This window comes from Chrysemys picta, chromosome 20, assembly GCF_011386835.1.
Source record: "Chrysemys picta bellii isolate R12L10 chromosome 20, ASM1138683v2, whole genome shotgun sequence".
NCBI lineage: Eukaryota > Metazoa > Chordata > Testudines > Emydidae > Chrysemys > Chrysemys picta.
Window position 1 is genome coordinate 5,697,859 of NC_088810.1, and position 19,049 is coordinate 5,716,907.

General features: G+C 47.6%; 2 long non-coding RNA genes across 2 annotated transcripts in view; both read right to left on the reverse strand.

The window, feature by feature from the left end:
* The window catches only part of LOC135976848 (uncharacterized), a 1,653,704-nt gene that overhangs the window by 243,099 nt on the left and 1,391,556 nt on the right, over positions 1-19,049 (reverse strand). The gene's annotated exons all lie outside the window — the stretch shown is intronic.
* Positions 1,887-5,274, reverse strand: LOC135976836 (uncharacterized). Its single transcript, XR_010594128.1, has 3 exons — positions 5,208-5,274; positions 4,449-4,481; positions 1,887-2,163 (listed from the first exon to the last, which is right to left on the reverse strand). It is a non-coding gene; the product is annotated as an uncharacterized LOC135976836 (long non-coding RNA).

Here is a 19,049-nt window from a genome sequence, read left to right on the forward strand (position 1 = left end):
CTTAACCTTCTCCTTGGTAACCAAAGTATATTGAGTTCCCTGAGTCTTGCACTATAAGGCCTGCGTTTTAATCCTTTAGTCATCCTTGTGATGTGCTACATCTTATCTCGTGCTCCTCGAGAGAGTTAAATTGTAAGGCCTTTGTCTTCAGTGGGATTCTGGGAGAGGGTGTGTTTAATATGCGTCATAAGTTGAGAGGGCAGCACTGATTCCAGGGAGGGGGGTTGGACTGCATTGCAACTCAGAACAGGGGGTGCTGGATAGAGGATCAGCACCTCGAGAGCAGCCACGGGGAGCTCAAGACGGGCAGTGCCTGGGCTCTGTTCAGACTCTGGAGGCTTAAATATGGAAGGCAGTTGCTGGGTCTCCCTACAGCAGTCTGGTGAGTGGCCAAGAGGGGGTGCTAAATCCGAGATGTGACAGGTGTTTCCTAACAGGTTGTGTGGGTGTTGCTGCTTGTGCTGTCACAATCCAGGAGAGCGAGGAGAGGGGCTCTGGAAGGAGCTACCACTTTTTCCCCCAATAGTATTCGACATTGCCCTTCCTGAATGATCCAAACAGCAACCCTGCATTCATCTGTTTTGCAAAACATACTGTTCTACTGCCCTAGACTGGGATTTTCAGACAGGCCTAAGGAAGTTAGTTGTCCAGCTCCTTTAACTCCTTTAGTCTCCTTTGAAAAATGCCACCCTAATTTCTTTTTGTTTCTGAAAAGATTGTGTTTGTCCTGTGAAGGATAGATAATATTGGTCCCGGCGTAGTGAGTAGGACTGGATGAGGCTGAGAAGCCAGTGGAAGGGGCTGAAGCCCAAAATAATTTAGAACAAATTAAGCCTTCTCATAAGTTTGTGCCATAACTCGTGTCCTTTGAAGAAGCAAGAATGAGGTGCAGTTTATGGGTTGTTTTAATGGGAGCGAATGCCTGTGTGATGTTCAGGCCAAAAGAGTGTAACTGTTCGGGAAAGGGTTCGTTTTACGGAGTGCAGGGAGACATCTCCAGACCTCTGGGGATTATGTGCTGGAACATCTACCCTGAAAGGAAAATTGCCACTTGTTCTCCCAGTCACAGCCTGGGAACTGTCACACTGGAGCTCAGGTTGCAGACCCTTTTCCTTCCTGCTCCATTGGATTTGTGAGTTGCTCAATTATTTATTTTTTCTCGGGGCTTCCCAACCGAGGAAGAGGGAGGGATATTGGAGGGCACAACCTATTCCCCCCGCCTCACCTGCACAAAGTTCAGAATTCCTGAACAGAAATGACAGCACTTGGGCCTGGTCTAAACATAAGGCCGTTTACCTCAACCTAATTATATCAGTGTCCACACTGAAGCCTTGTGCCGCTGATAAAAGTGCCCTTCTACACCGACATCATAACTCCACGAGAGGCGTAGCACTTATGTTGGTGTAGTTAGGGTGACGCAGTGTCTGTGCAGACACTGTGTTATTTACATTGGCTGTTTGCTGTCTTGAGCCCGGCTAACCCCAGTTCCCCACTCCCAGCCAGGCTCCTGCCCGGAGGCTCCCTTCTCCCCGTTCAGGGAGTCAAGAACCCCGGGCAGCTGGACCCCACTCCCAGTGGGGAGCCAGGGGCGGGGGAGGCAGCTGATCTCCTGGAGAGGAGCTGCAGGGAACTGAGAGCTTTGGCTCTCAGCCTCCCACACTACCCCTCTTTAGTCTGGGGAAGCGCTCCTGTTGAGGACACGCATCACCGACAGAAGGAGGGTAGTGTGGACATCAGCCACCACAGTAATTACTAACATAGGTTGACTTAGGGCTGTAGTGTAGACATGCCCTGAGAATGGAGCAAATCCCGCGCCAGTCTGGAAGTAAAATTAATTTACAGAGAAACATTTAAAAAAGAAACAATCCCAAAGCTTTTTGTGCAGTTGCATTTATTTTTATTTTTGCAAAGCTCTTGGCATTCCCCAGGCAACAGAGGGGCAGAGCTCTTTGCCCTCTGTTCCATCGAAAGACACCACAATCAATGAACAGCACAGTAATCAGTTAGAGTCGCAATCAGTCCGATTGATGATTCTCATGTGGCATTTGATTGGTCAGGAGAGGTGAGAGGCAGCAGCACGGGAAGCGTAATGGCAGGCAGCCTCGCCGGTTCAGCAAATCTGGGTTCATCAGCGTGTCTCTTATTAATTCATCATTCCAGGGTCTGCAGGGCCAGGGATAGATGGCAAACAGCAATTATGGTCCCAGTAACCCACTGGGAATTAGACAAGTACCATCCCCCATACCCTGAAGCAATTCCATCCCTTTCTATCCCCAGCCAGCTCGGTGCATTTTACATCAGTGCCCTTTGCAAACTGTGTTATTGATAGACTGGGAAAGGGAGTCAGAGAGGAGTCAGAGCCCTGCCGATCAGCTCCTCCCTCTGCCCCCAGCAGTGTGCAGCGGTGTGCAGGGGGTGCTGGGGGCGAGGGGGTAAGAGCGAGGGTGGGGCACGCTCGGGGGAAAGGGACAGAATGGGGCAGCAAGAAGTGGGGCAGAGCAGGGGCTGGAAGAGGCGGGGAGGGGGCAGGAAGAGGCAGAGCGGGGGAGGGACCGTAGGGGAAGGTGTGGAGTGGGGGCAGGCCCTGGGGCAGAGCTGGGGGTTGAGCACCCCCCCGGCACATTAGAAAGTCAGCACCTCAAACATTTAACAACAGTGTTTTTGCAAATGAAAAATAATTAAGATTTTGTTTTCTGTTGAAAAACCAAAACAAGGCCTGGGCTATTTTTGAAACTAGAAGGAAAAGAAGAGCTGGAAGCTGTTTTATTGACTCTTATGACACATCCCGAGGAGAGATGAGGGTCTTTCCTGAACTCTCACTTAGGTTAGCAGGAGATTGAAAAGCACAATGGGCACTTCTGTACCCAGAACTGTAGGGGGCAGTGTCGTTTCACGGCTGGGTTACTGGACGTGATTTTAGTCAATTAATCAACAGCGTGCCATCGCTGGTAAATAGTATCAATGGTCAATGAGAGTCTGGCTGGAGAATCTTGCCTGCATGCTCGGGGTTCTACTGATCGCCATATTTGGGGTCGGGAAGGAATTTTCCTCCAGGGTAGATTGGCAGAGGCCCTGGAGGTTTTTCGCCTTCCTCCGCAGCATGGGGCGGGGGTCACTAGCTGGAGGATTCTCTGCGACTTGAAGTCCTTAAATCACAGGATTTGGGGACTTCAACAGCTAAGTCAAGGGAAAGGGGGTGGGTCAGCTTTTGTGGCCTGCATCATGCGGGAGGTCAGATTAGATGATCATACTGGTCCCTTCTGACCTTAAAGTCTATCAGTCTATGAGCTGCTGGTTGGGAAATGGGAGCCAGTGTGGTCTGGTTCAATGTATGTATATGAGATGTACCTATCTCATCGAACAGGAAGGGACCTTGAAGGATCATCAAGTCCAGCCCCCTGCCTTCACTAGCAGGACCAAGTACTGATTTTGCCCCAGATCTCTGGGTGGCTTTCTCAAGGATCAAACTTACAAACCCTGACTTTAGCAAGCCAATGCTCAAACCACTGGACTGGGAGACAAGAGCTTTGGGACCTATTCTGGGCTCTGCTGCTGACTTTCCCGGTGACTTTAGCTGAGTCGCTTCCCTTTTTTGTGCCTTTCTTTCTTCTTCTCTTTGCCTTCCTTCACTTAGTCTGATTGGTCACTGTTAAATGCACCAGAATCACTTTAAAGACTGTCAGAGTCAACTGCCTCTGGAGTATCTATGGACAGAGCAGGCAGGGCTCAACATGCCCCCAAACCGCTAGCCAGAAAAGGCAGGAGTGATTTAGTGCTGCTCTTTCTCCGATATCACTGAAATAATGCTGGTTTTGTGGCAGTGACTGAGCCAGGCAGCTCCTGGGGTGGGAAATTTCCCAGCTTCCTGGTTGATTTCCACCCTCCCTTCTATTGAAATATTTCCTAGATCCCCACGTGTTTCACTGGCTTGCATGTGAAAAAAACCCTTTTTCAAATGGGCTAAATTCTATTCTAATGTAAACTGGCATTTATTTCTCTATTGATTTCAGTGGCGCGAGGCCAATTTACATCTGCTGGGGAGCAGCTCTCTGGTGTAGTTGAGACCATGTCTACGATTGTCCATGGGGATGCTATTATCCCCACTCCAGATGTGCAGAATGACAGCATTTGCAGCCAATCACAGCTCCCAGTGTGTATGATCCGACTAGGCAGTGGTTCTTAACATGGGTATTAAGAACAGATCCCACCGAATCCCCACAAAATGGCTACTTGTATAATAGAAGAATTGACACTGAACAGAATATCTGGATTGATTCTGACACACACTTTGGAATTTAGACTCCCATTGCTTTGTCTTTTGCCCCAGTCCTTCCTGGCACATCTGTCCAGGCTATTCCAACTGACCACTGGCTCAGGGTTCAGGCTTGCTAAGAACCACTGTGAGAACAGAAAACAGCCTGACAGCAAATCAGATTTGGAATACTCACCACAGGAAGGCTCTCAGCTACGTCCTCTGCAACCTGTAAGGAAAAAGCTGGGAGTTAGCTGATCCTACGCTTTCTCCAGTATCATCACACTAGAGCTATTTCCCTCCCATTGTCCATAGGTTAACCACACCATGTCCACACCAGCAGCACCTTGTCAGTACAGCTATCCCAGTGTACTAGTGCACTTTTGTGGGTGTAGGTTATACTAGCGCATTCTGAGCTAACTAATCTCTACAGGGAAAAGTGCCGTTTTGCTGCTATGACTGTGTCTAGACAAGGGGCTTTTGCCAGCACAGCCGTGTCAGCCGAATGCCGCGGAGGCAGGGAATATCAAGTTCCTGCCGGGACCAGGGCTGGGGACGGGGGGAGGAAGTGGGGACAACGAGATCCTCCCAGGGCCGGGTGGGGGAGGGAGGAGAGTGAGCTTCTGTGCCCCCCAAAAAGGGGTCAAATTTAAATTCCCGCGCATGCCCCTGCAAAGAGGCAAGTGATTCTTCAGATGGTTCTAAAGAACAGGCCCACGGAGATGGAACACACCGGCAACTAGTATTAGAGGGGAAATGAAACTGCAAAAAACTTCTGGATTAACTCCTGGATTAGCCCCTTTGGGATTTAGAAACCCATTGCTCTGTTTTTTGTCCCAATCCTTACACGTCTGTTCAGGTTATTCCAACTGACACTCCCTTCGGGCTTGGGCTTGCTAAGAGGTGCTGGGATAATATAAAACAGCCTGACAACAAAGCAAATGTGATGACTCACCCCAAGAAGGCTTCCAGCTAGTCTCCCAGAAGCCTGCAAGGAAATTGCTGGGAGTTAATTGCTGCTGCTCTTTCTCTAATGGCATCAAACTTCACTCCCATTGTCCATAGCTCAACCACACCACGGCTACACTAGCAGCGCCGTGTCAGTATGGCGATCCCAGCATACTACTGCAGTGTTGGCGGTGTAACTTATTCTAGCTGTCTCTGAGCAAAATGATCTCTATGGCAAATGCTCGGTTATGCTGCTATGAATGCTTCTCCACTAGGGCCATTTTACAGCACAGCCATGTCAGTCAGAGGTCAAATATCTTCAGCCCCGAGAATGACACCGCTATGCCAGCAGAAGTCTGTAGTGTAGAGATGTCTCCAGACAGCTCTGTGATGGGCAACGTTCCCACTGCCCTTCTTTCCCTGTGCTGGGATTAACCTCCAGAGTTTGGCAGTTTCCTTACTGCTCGGGATAAGAATTTGAGCTGGTTGAAATTTTTACCAATGAATTTTTTTTTTAGACTGACCTACCGAATAAGACACAGCACAGAATCTCACCCAATGATTCCTGCATCTAGCCCATAACTTCTGTTCTATTTAGAGCATACCTTTTCTGAACAGATCCCATCTAGATTTAAAGACTTTCAGTGATTAAGGCCCTATCTCTATTACCATTTTTCTTGGCACAGCTGTGCCACTGTAAGCTCTCTGGCATAGATTGCGCTACTTGTCTTTGGACTCCCCGGGCTCTCTCAGCTAGCCTAACCTCTGAGCCCACCTCTGGAGGTCAATGGCCTTCCTATGTTTAATCTGATTTAAAGGTCCCAAACTAATGTAAAAGCCCCCAAGGAGAATAAATTCTGAATACTCACAGACAAATCACCTTCATTGCTTAAATCATCCTAGAAGGAAAAAAAAACTATTACTAAAACATTAATTCCTTGTTGCTGCTCTTTCTCCGGGAGCAGTGAAATGAAAATGATGTCCTGAAAGGAACTGGTCTCAAATGTCTGCTGGTTGGGAAATGGGAGCCAGTGTGGTCTGGTAAAAAGGGAGCTGGGCTGGGAGACAAGAGCTCAGGGATCTGTTCTGGGCTCTGCTGCTGACTTTCCTGGTGAGTTTAGGTGAGTCACTTCCCCTCTCTGTGCCTTCCTTTCTTCTCTTTGCCTTCCTTCATTTAGTCTGATCGGTCACAGCTAAATGCACCAGAATCACGTTACAGACACACAGAGTCAAGTGTGTTTGGAGAGCACCAGCAGCAGGGCTCAATGTGAATTTTTTTCTAGACTGACCTCCTGAATGACACAGGGCAGAGAATCTCACCCAATGATTCCTGCGTCTAGCCCATAACTTCTGTTCTATTTAGAGCATAACTTTCATAAAGCTATCCCATCGAGATTTAAAGACTTTCGGTCATTAAGGCCATATCTACATTACCATTTACGTCAGCAAAATTTATGTCGCTCACAGGTGTGAAAAAAATACCCCCGTGAGTGGCTTACGTTTTGCCAGCACAAACAGTAGTGAGCACAGCGCTGTGTTGGTGGGAGTGCTTGGACTCCCTGTGCTCTCTAAGCTAGCCAAACCTCTGAGCCCACCTCTAGAGCCCAATGGGCTTCCTATGTTTAATCTGATTTAAAGGCTAATCTAAAAGCCCCAAAGGAGAGTAAATTCTGAATACTCACAGACAAATCACCTTCATGGCTTAAATCAGCCTAGAAGAAAAAAAAAAACTATTACTAAAACATTAATTACTTGTTGCTGCTCTTTCTCTGGAGCAGAAAGTGTCTTTGGAGAGCACCAGCAGCACGACTCAATGTGAATTTTTCTCTAGATGGACCTCCTGGGTGGGCTGGTGTTGGATGAGTGGGTGGCTTTGGGGAGACAGGCACGTGGGGCTTGTACTCACCATGCGGTTTCCTACCGGGTCTTCAGTGGCACCTCAGCAGCGGAGGGGGGAGGGGGTCTTCACTCGCTCCGGGTGAGGTACCTGGCACTGAACTGTCGCCGAAAACCCGGCACGAGTGAAGACCCCTCCCTGCCCCCCTCCGCCGAGGACCTGGTAGGGAACCAGTTCTTAGGATTTTGGGAGCTCATCACTGATCATATCTTCATTACCACTTTTCTCGGAAAAATTTATTTGTCTCCGGGGTTCGAAAAATATACCCCCCTTAGTGACATAAGTTTTCCCAGCATAAACAGCAGTGTGCAGAGCGTTATGTTGGTGGGAGAGCATCTCCGACGGCTCGTTGGGGGTGGCTTCATTACATCGATGGGAGAGCTCTCTCCCGTCAGCATAGAGTGGCTACACGAGAGATCTTACAGTGGCAGAGCTGCATCGGTACAGCCGTGCCCCTGTAAGGTCTCTGGCATAGACATAGCCAGAGACTCCACCACATCCTAGGTTAATGGTTCCAAAGGTTAATGAATACTGTTAAAATTATCACCTTCTTTGTTGATTCAGTTTGTCTAGCTTCGGTTTTAGATTATTAGATCTTTTCTTCCTTTCTTTGATTAAAGAGCAATCTCCCATCAGAATTTTCCCCCCCTGCAGTTACGTGTATACCAGGATCAAGTGTCTCTCTGGTAAATTAAATAGATTGCGCTTCTTGTCTTTAGACTCCCCGGGCTCTCTCAGTTAGCCTAATCTCTGAGGCCCCTCTGGAGGCCAATGGGCTTCCTATGTTTAATCTGATTGAAAGGTTAATCTAAAAGCTCCAAAGGGGAGTAAATTCTGAATACTCACAGACAAATCACCTTCATGGCTTAAATCAGCCTAGAAGAAAAAAAATCTATTACTAAAACATTAATTCCTTGTTGCTGCTCTTTCTCTGGGAGCAGTGAAATGAAAATGGTGTCCTGAAGGGAACTGGACTCAAATGTCTGCTGGTTGGGAAATGGGAGCCAGTGTGGTCTGGTAAAAAGGGAGCTGGGCTGGGAGACAAGAGCTCGGGGATCTGTTCTGGGCTCTGCTGCTGACTTTCCTGGTGACTTCGGGTGAGTCACTTCCCCTCTCTCTGCCCTTCTTTCTTTTTGCCTTCCTTCATTTAGTCTGATCGGTTGCAGCTAAATGCACTAGAATCACGTTACAGACTTTCAGAGTCAAGTGTCTTTGGAGAGCACCAGCAGTAGGGCTCAATGTGAATTTTTTTCTAGACTGACCTCCTGAATGACACAGGGCAGAGAATCTCAGCCAATGATTCCTGCGTCTAGCCCATAACTTCTGTTCTATTATGAGCATAACTTTCCTAAAGCTATCCCATCGAGATTTAAAGACTTTCGGTCACTAAGGCCATATCTACATTACCATTTACGTCGGCAAAACTTACGTTGCTCAGGGGTGTGAACAAAATACCCCTGTCAGTGGCTTACATTTCGCCAGTGTAAACAGTAGTGTGCACAGCGGTATGTTGGTGGGAGAGCTTGGACCTCCTGGGCTCTCTCAGCTAACCTGACCTCTCAGCCCACCGCTGGAGGCCAATGGGCTTCCTATGTTTAATCTGATTGAAAGGCTAATCTAAAAGCTCCAAAGGGGAGTAAATTCTGAATACTCACAGACAAATCACCTTCATGGCTCATATCAGCCTAGAAGAAAAAAAGTCTATTACTAAAACATTAATTACTCGTTGCTGCTCTTTCTCTGGGAGCAGTGAAGTGAAAATGATGTCCTGAAAGGAACTGGGCTCAAACGGCTGCTGGTTGGGAAATGGGAGCCAGTGTGGTCTGGTAAAAAGGGAGCTGGGCTGGGAGACAAGAGCTCAGGGATCTGTTCTGGGCTCTGCTGCTGACTTTCCTGGTGACTTCGGGTGAGTCACTTCCCCTCTCTATGCCTTTCTTTCTTCTCTTTGCCTTCCTTCATTTAGTCTGATAGGTCTCTGTTAAATGCACCAGAATCACTTTACAGAGTCAGAGTCAACTGCTTCTGGAGTATTTATGGACAGAGCACCACCACCAGGGCTCAACTTTCACCGAAACCGCTAGGCAGACAAAGGCAGGAGTTATTTAGTTCTGCTCTTTCTCCGATATCGTTGAAATCATACTAGTTTTGTGTCAGTGGCTGAGACGGGCATCTCCTGTGGCGGAAAATTTCTCAGCTCCCTGGTCAATTTCCGCTCTCCCGTCTATTGAAATATTTCCTACATCCCCACGTGCTTCACTGGTTTCTATGTGAAGAAACCCCTTTTTCAAATGGTGTGAATTCTATTCTAATGTCAACTGGCATTTCTCTATTGACTTCAGTGGCGCGAGGCCGATTTACATCTGCTAGGGAGCAGCTCCCTGGTGTGGTTGAGACCATGCATAGGATTGTCCATGGTGATGCTATTATCCCCACTCCAGAATAAAAGGTCCCCAGGGAATCACAGCTCCCAGTGAGTCTGACTCCGCTGAGAAGTGGTTCTTCTCACGGTTGTAGAGAACAGAGCCTAGAGAGGCCCAACTAACCCGCTACTGGGATAATGAGAAAACTGACGCTGCAAAGAACACCTGGATTAACTCTGACACCCACCTCTGGGATATCCCCCTCTGACACCCTGTACTGAAATATCTCGTAGATGCCCCCACTTGCATGCTTCATTTTCTGCCATGTTAGGAAACTCTTTTTCAAGTGGTCCCAATTCTATTCTGATATAAACTGCCACTACGCTATTGGCATCAGTGGAGAGAGGATGTCTTCCACATGCTGGGGACCTGCTCCAGTGTGTAGTTAAGAGTGTGTTTGTGATTGTCCATGGTGATACTATTATCCCACAGCCCTGTGGAGCCGAATGCCGCGGAGGCAGGGAATATCAAATTCCTTCTGGGACCGGGGCTGGGGCCAAGTGGAGGGAGGGGGAGCAGGGAGATCCTCCCAGGGCCGGGAGGGGGAGGGAGGAGAGTGAGCTTCTGTGCCCCCCAAAAAGTGTTCAAATTTAAATTCCAGCGCATGCTCCTGGAAAGTGGCAAGTGATTCTTCAAATGTCTAAAGAACAGGCCCACGGAGAGGGAACACACCGGCAACTAGTATTAGAGGGGAAATGAAACTGCAAAAAACTTCTGGATTAACTCCTAGATTACCCCTTTGGGATTTAGGAACCTATTGCTCTGTTTTTTGTCCCAATCCTTGCACATCTGTTCAGACTATTCCAACTGACACTTCCTTTGTGTTTGCGCTTGCTAAGAGGTGCTGGGATAGAAGAAGTGAGGTTTTTACTCACGAAAGCTTATGCCCAAATAAATCTGTTAGTCGTTAAGGTGCCACCAGACTCCTTGTTGTTTTAATAATATAAGAAGTGAGACAGCCTGACAGCAAAGCAACTTTGAATACTCACCCTTGGTACTCTTCCAGATAAGCTTCCAGATAAGCTCCCAGAAGCCTGCAAGGAAATTGCTGTGAGTTACTTGATCCTGCACTTTCTTATTCCTTGACTTTAGCAAAGCTTTTGATACGGTCTCCCACAGTATTCTTGCCTCCAAGTTAAAGAAGTATTGGCTGGATGAATGGACTGTAAGGTGGATAGAAAGCTGGCTAGATCGTCGGGCTCAATGGGTAGTGATGAATGGCTCCATGTCTAGTTGGCAGCCAGTTTCAAGCAGAGTGCCCCAAGGGTCGGTCCTGAGGCTGGTTTTGTTTAATATCTTTATTAATGATCTGGAGGATGGTGTGGACTGCACTCTCAGCAAGTATGCAGATGACACTAAACTAGGAGGCGTGGTAGATACACTAGAGGGTAGGGATAAGATACAGAGGGACCTAGACAAATTATAGGATTTGGCCAAAAAAACCCTGATGAGGTTCAACAAGGACAAGTGCAGAGTCCTCTACTTAAGACGCAAGAATCCCATGCACTGCTACAGACTAGGGACCGAATGGCTAGGTAGCAGTTCTGCAGAAAAGGACCTAGGGGTCACAGCGCACGAGAAGCTGGAGATGAGTCAACAGTGGGATGCATAAGTAGGGGCATTGCCAGCAGATCGAGGAACGTGATTGTTCCCCTTTATTCGACATTGGAATACAGTGTCCAGTTTTGGGCCCCACACTACAAGAAGGATGTGGAAAAATTGGAAAGAGTCCAGCGGAGGGCAACAAAAATGATTAGGGATCTGGAGCACATGACTTATGAGGAGAGGCTGAGGGAACTGGGATTGTTTAGTCTCCAGAAGAGAAGAATGAGGCGGGATTTGATAGCAGCCTTCAACTACCTGAAGGGGGGTTCCAAAGAGGATGGAACTCGGCTGTTCTCAGTGGTGGCAGATGACAGAACAAGGAGCAAGGGTCTCAAGTTGCAGTGTGGGAGGTCCAGGTTGGATATTAGGAAACACTGTTTCACTAGGAGGGTGGTGAAGCACTGGAATGCGTTACCTAGGGAGGTGGTGGAGTCTCCTTCCTTGGAGTTTTTTAAGGCCCGGCTTGACAAAGCCCTGGCTGGGATGATTTAGTTGGGAATTGGTCCTGCTTTGAGCAGGGGGTTGGACTAGATGACCTCTTGAGGTCCCTTCCAACCCTGACATTCTATGATTCTATGATACATTCATCCAGAGTCCCAGAACTCTGCAAAGAACACCTGGACTAACTGTGACTCCCCCCAGGGGATTTAGAAGCCCATTGCTCTGTCTTTTGCCTTAATACTTCCACATCTGTCTGGGTTTTCCGGCTGACCACTGCGCTCATAGTTGGGGCTTGAGAAGAGGTTCTGCGATAATATAAGTAGTGAGACAGCCTGACAGCATGTCAGTCAGAGGTCAAATATCTTGAGCCCCCAGAATGACACCGCTATGCCAGCAGAAGTCTGTAGTATAGACATGTCTCCAGACAGCTCTGTGATGGGCAACGTTCCCACTGCCCTTCTTTCCCTGTGCTGGGATTAACCTCCAGAGTTTGGTAGTTTCCTTACTTCTCAGGATAAGAATTTGAGCTTGTTGAAATTTTTACCAATGAATTTTTTTCTAGACTGACCTACCGAATAAGACACAGCACAGAATCTCACCCAATGATTCCTGCAACTAGCCCTAACTTCTGTTCTATTTAGAGCATACCTTTTCTGAACAGATCCTATCTAGATTTAAAGACTTTCAGTGATTAAGGCCCTATCTCTATTACCATTTTTCTTGGCACAGCTGTGCCGCTGTAAGCTCTCTGGCGTAGATTGTGCTTCATGTCTTTGGACTCCCCGGGCTCTCTCAGCTAGCCTAACCTCTGAGCCCACCTCTGGAGGCCAATGGCTTTCCTATGTTTAATCTGATTTAAAGGTCCCAAACTAATGTAAAAGCCCCCAAAGGAGAATAAATTCTGAATACTCACAGACAAATCACCTTCATTGCTTAAATCAGCCTAGAAGGAAAAAAAAAACTATTACTAAAACATTAATTCCTTGTTGCTGCTCTTTTTCTGGGAGCAGTGAAATGAAAATGGTGTCCTGAAAGGAACTGGGCTCAAACGTCTGCTGGTTGGGAAATGGGAGCCAGTGTGGTCTGGTGAAAAGGGAGCTGGGCTGGGAGACAAGAGCTGGGGGATCTGTTCTGGGCTCTGCTGCTGACTTTCCTGGTGACTTTAGGTGAGTCACTTCCCCTCTCTGTGCCTTCCTTCATTTAGTCTGATCGGTCACAGCTAAATGCACCAGAATCACTTTACAGACACACAGAGTCAAGTGTCTTTGGAGAGCACCAGCAGCAGGGCTCAATGTGAATTTTTTTCTAGACTGACCTCCTGAATGACACAGGGCGAATCTAAGCCAATGATTCCTTCGTCTAGCCCATAACTTCTGTTCTATTATGAGCATAACTTTCATAAAGCTATACCATCGAGATTTAAAGACTTTCGGTCTTTAAGGCCATATCTACATTACCATTTACATCAGCAAAATTTATGTCGCTCACAGGTGTGCAAAAAATACCCCCTTGAGTGGCTTACGTTTCGCCAGCACAAACAGTAGTGAGCACAGCCCTGTGTTGGTGGGAGTGCTTGGACTCCCTGGGCTCTCTGAACCAGCCAAACCTCTGAGCCCACCTCTAGAGCCCAATGGGCTTCCTATGTTTAATCTGATTTAAAGGCTAATCTAAAAGCCCCAAAGGAGAATAAATTCTGAATACTCACAGACAAATCACCTTCATGGCTCAAATCAGCCTGGAAGAAAAAAAAGTCTATTACTAAAACATTAATTACTTGTTGCTGCTCTTTCTCTGGAGCAGAGAGTGTCTTTGGAGAGCACCAGCAGCAGGACTCAATGTGAATCTTTTTCTAGATGGACCTCCTGGGTGGGCTGGTGTCGGATGAGTGGGTGGCGGGGGGGAGACAGGCACGTGGGGCTTGTACTCACCATGCGGTTTCCTACCGGGTCTTCAGTGGCACCTCAGCAGCGGAGGGAGGAGGGGGTCTTCACTCGCTCCGGGTGAGGTACCTGCCACTGAACTGTCGCCGAAAACCCGGAGCGAGTGAAGATCCCTCCCTGCCCCCCACCGCTGAGGACCTGGTTGGGAACCAGTTCTTAGGATTTTGGGAGCTCATCACTGACAATATCTACATTACCACTTTGCTCGGCAAAATTTATTTCTCTCCGGGGTGTGAAAAATATACCCCCCTTAGTGACATAAGTTTTCCCAGCATAAACAGCAGTGTGCACAACGCTATGTTGGTGGAAGAGCATCTCCGACGGCTCCTTGGGGGTGGTTTCATTACATCGATGGGAGAGCTCTCTCCCGTCGGCATAGAGTGGCTACACTAGAGATCTTACAGTGGCAGAGCTGCATCGGTACAGCCGTGCCCCTGTAAGGTCTCTGGCATAGACATAGCCAGAGACTCCACCACATCCTAGGTTAAGGGTTCCAAAGGTTAATGAATATTGTTAAAATTAGCACCTTCTTTCTTGATTCAGTTTGTCTATCTTCGGTTTTAGATTATTAGATCTTTTCTTCCTTTCTTTGATTAAAGAGCAATCTCCCATCAGAATTTTTCCCCCCTGCAGTTACGTGTATACCAGGATCAAGTGTCTCTCTGGTAAATTAAATAGATTGCGCTTCTTGTCTTTGGACTCCTCAGGATCTCTCAGCTAGCCGAACCTCTGAGCCCACCTATGGAGGCCAATGGGCTTCCTCTGTTTATTCTAATTAAAGGCTAATCTAAAACCTCGAAAGGGGAGTACATCCTGAATACTCACAGACAAATCACCTTCATGGCTTAAATCAGCCTAGAAGAAAAAATAATCTATTCCTAAAACATTAATTCCTTGTTGCTGCTCTTTCTCTGGGAGCAGTGAAATGAAAATGGTGTCCTGAAAGGAACTGGACTCAAACGTCTGCTGGTTGGGAAATGGGAGCCAGTGTGGTTTGGTAAAAAGGGAGCTGGGCTGGGAGACGAGCTTGGGGATCTGTTCTGGGCTCTGCTGCTGACTTTCCTGGTGACTTTAGGTGAGTCACTTCCTCTCACTGTGCCTTTCTTTCTTCTCTTTGCCATCCTTCATTTAGTCTGATCGGTCGCAGCTAAATGCACCAGAATCACTTTACAGACACTCAGAGTCACGTGTCTATGGAGAGCACCAGCAGCAGGGCTCAATGTGAATTTTTTTCTAGACTGACCTCCTGAATGACACAGGGCAAATCTCAGCCAATGATTCCTGCGTCTAGCCCATAACTTCTGTTCTATTATGAGCATAACTTTCCTAAAGATATCCCATCAAGGTTTAAAGACTTTTGGTCACTAAGGCCATATCTACATTACCATTTACATCGGCAAAACTTCTGTTGCTCAGGGGTGTGAACAAAATACCCGCGTGAATGGCTTACCTTTCGCCAGCACAAACAGTAGTGAGCACAGCGCTGTGTTGGTGGGAGTGCTTGGACTCCCTGGGCTCTCTGAGCTAGCCAAACTTCTGAGCCCACCTCTGGAGGCCAATGCGCTACCTATGTTTAATCTGATTTAAAGGCTAATCTAAAAGCTCCAAAGGGGAGTAAATTCTGAATACTCACAGACAAATCACCTTCATGGCTCAAATCAGCCTAGAAGAAAAAAAATCTATTACTAAAACATTAATTCCTTGTTGCTGCTCTTTCTCTGGGAGCAGTGAAATGAAAATGATGTCTGGAGAAGAACTGGACTCAAACGGCTGCCAGTTGGGAAATGGGAGCCAGTGTGGTCTGGTGAAAAGGGAGCTGGGCTGGGAGACAAGAGCTCGGGGATCTGTTCTGGGCTCTGCTGCTGACTTTCCCGGTGACTTTAGGTGAGTCACTTCCCCTCTCTGTGCCTTTCTTTCTTCCCTGTGCCTTCCTTCATTCATCATTCTGATCGGTCGAAGCTACATGCACCAGAATCACTTTATAGACTATCAGAGTCAACTGCCTCTGGAGTATTTTTGGACAGAGCACCACCAGCAGGGCTCAACTTTCCCCGAAACCGCTAGGCAGACAAAGGCAGGAGTTATTTAGTGCTGCTCTTTCTCCGATATCGTTGAAATCATACTAGTTTTGTGGCAGTGGCTGAGACGGGCAGCTCCTGGGGTGGGAAATTTCTCAGCTCCCCTTCTATTGAAATATTTCCTACATCCCCACGTGCTTCACTGGTTTCTATGTGAGGAAACCCCTTTTTCAAATGGTGTGAATTCTATTCTAATGTCAACTGGCATTTCTCTATTGACTTCAGTGGCGCGAGGCCGATTTACATCTGCTGGGGAGCTGCTCGCTGGTGTCGTTGAGACCATGCATAGGATTGTACATGGTGATGCTATTATCCCTACTCCAGAATAAAAGGTCCCCAGTGAATCACAGCTCCCAGTGAGTCTGACTCCGCTGAGAAGTGGTTCTTCTCACGGCTGTAGAGAACAGAGCCTAGAGAGGCCCAACAAACCGGCTACTGGGATAATGTGAAAACTGACCCTGCAAAGAACACCTGGATTAACTCTGACACCCCCCTCTGGGATATCCCCCTCTGACACCCTGTACTGAAATATCTCGTAGATGCCCCGACTCGTATGCTTCATTGTCTGCCATGTTAGGAAACACTTTTTCAAATGATCCCAATTCTATTCTGATATAAACTGCCACTACGCTATTGGCATCAGTGGAGAGAGGATGTCTTCCACATGCTGGGGACCTGCTCCAGTGTATAGTTAAGAGTGTGTTTGTGATTGTCCATGGTGATACTATTATCCCACGGCTCTGTGGAGCCGAATGCCACGGAGGCAGGGAATATCAAATTCCTGCCGGGACCGGGGCTGGGTCCAAGTGGAGGGAGGGGGAGCAGGGAGATCCTCCCAGGGCCGGGAGGGGGAGGGAGGAGAGTGAGCTTCTGTGCCCTCCAAAAAGGGGTCAAATTTAAATTCCTGCGCATGCTCCTGCAAAGTGGCAAGTGATTCTTCAGATGGTTCTAAAGAACAGGCCCACGGAGAGGGAACACACCGACAACTAGTATTAGAGGGGAAATGAAACTGCAAAAAACTTCTGGATTAACTACTGGATTAACCCCTTTAGGATTTAGAGACTCATTGCTGTGTTTTTTGTCCCAATCCTTGTACATCTGTTCAGGCTATTCCAACTGACACTTCCTTCGGGTTTAGGCTTGCTAAGAGGTGCTGGGATAATATAAAACAGCCTGACAACAAAGCAAATGTGATTACTCACCCCAAGAAGGCTTCTAGCTAGTCTCCCAGCTAGTCTCCCAGAAACCTGCAAGGAAATTGCTGGGAGTTAATTGCTGCTGCTCTTTCTTCAATGGCATCAAAATTCCCTCCCATTGTCCATAGCTCAACCACACCCCGGCTACACGAGCAGCGCCGTGTCAGTATGGCGATCCCAGTGTACTACTGCAGTGTTGTCGGTCTAGCTTATTCTAGCTGTCTCTGAGCAAAATGATCTCTATGGCAAATGCTCGGTTATGCTGCTATGAATGCGTCTCCACTAGGGCCATTTTACAGCACAGCCATGTCAGTCAGAGGTCAAATATCTTCAGCCCCCAGAATGACAGTGCTATGCCAGCAGAAGTCTGTAGTGTAGAGATGTCTCCAGACAGCTCTGTGATGGGCAACGTTCCCACTGCCCTTCTTTCGCTGTGCTGGGATTAACCTCCAGAGTTTGGCAGTTTCCTTACTGCTCGGGATAAGAATTTGAGCTTGTTGAAATTTTTACCAATGAATTTTTTTCTAGACTGACCTACCGAATAAGACACAGCACAGAATCTCACCCAATGATTCCTGCATCTAGCCCTAACTTCGGTTCTATTTAGAGCATACCTTTTCTGAACAGATCCCATCTAGATTTAAAGACTTTCAGTGATTAAGGCCCTATCTCTATTACCATTTTTCTTGGCACAGCTGTGCCGCTGTAAGCTCTCTGGCGTAGATGGCGCTTCTTGTCTTTGGACTCCCCGGGCTCTCTCAGCTAGCCTAACCTCTGAGCCCACCTATGGAGGTCAATGGGCTTCCTATGTTTAATCTGATTGAAAGGTCCCAAACTAATGTAAAAGCCCCAAAAGGAGAATAAATTCTGAATACTCATAGACAAATCACCTTCATTGCTTAAATCAGCCTGGAAGGAAAAAAAATTATTACTAAAATATTAATTCCTTGTTGCTGCTCTTTCTCTGGGAGAAGTGAAATGAAAATGATGTCCTGAAAGGAACTGGACTCAAACGGCTGCTGGTTGGGAAATGGGAGCCAGTGTGGTCTGGTGAAAAGGGAGCTGGGCTGGGAGACAAGAGCTCGGGGATCTGTTCTGGGCTCTACTGCTGACTTTCTCTGTGACTTTAGGTGAGTCACTTCCCCTCTCTGTGCCTTCCTTTCTTCTCTTTGTCTTCCTTCAGTTAGTCTGATAGGTCACTGTTAAATGCACCAGAATCACTTTTCAGACTCTCAGAGTCAACTGTCTTTGCAGAGCACTACGAGCAGGGCTTAACGAGCTCCCAAACCGCTAGGCAGGCAAAGGCAGGAGTTATTTAGTGCTGCACTTTCTCCGATATTGTTGAAATCACACTACTTTCATGGCAGTGGCTCAGCCAGGCAACTCCTGGCATGGGAAATTTCCCAGCTCCCTGGTCGATTTCCGCCCTCCCTCCTATTGAAATATTTCCTAGATCCCCATATGCTTCACTGGTTTCTATGTGAGGAAACCCCTTTTTCAAATGGGCTAATTTCTATTCTGGAGTAAACTGGCATTTCTCTATTGACTTCAGTGGCGTGAGGCCGATTTACATCTGCTGGGGAGCAGCTCCCTAGTGTAGTTGAGACCATGTCTATGATTGTCTGTGGTGATGCTATTATCCCCACTCCAGATGTGCAGAATGAGAGGATTCCCAGTGAATCACAGCTGCCAGTGTGTCTGACTGACTGAGAAGTGGTTCTTATCATGGCGGTAAAGAACCCAGCCCACAGAGAACCAACAAACCAGCTATTGGGATAATGGGAGAACTGACACTGCAAAGAACACCTGGATTAACTCTGACATCCGCCTCTGGGATTTAGAAGCCCATTGCTCTGTCTTTTGCCTTAATCCTTTCACATCTGTCTGGGCTTTTCTGGCTGACCACTGCGCTCATAGTTGGCGCTTGAGAAGAGGTTCTACAATAATATAAGAAGTGAGACAGCCTGACAGCAAAGCAACTTTGAATACTCACCCTTGGTACTCTTCCAGATAAGCTTCCAGATAAGCTCCCAGAAGCCTGCAAGGAAATTGCTGTGAGTTACTTGATCCTGCACTTTCTTATTCCTTGACTTTAGCAAACCTTTTGATACGGTCTCCCACAGTATTCTTGCCGCCAAGTTAAAGAAGTATGGGCTGGATGAATGGACTGTAAGGTGGATAGAAAACTGGCTAGATCGTCGGGCTCAATGGGTAGTGATCAATGGCTCCATGTCTAGTTGGCAACCGGTTTCAAGCGGAGTGCCCCAAGGGT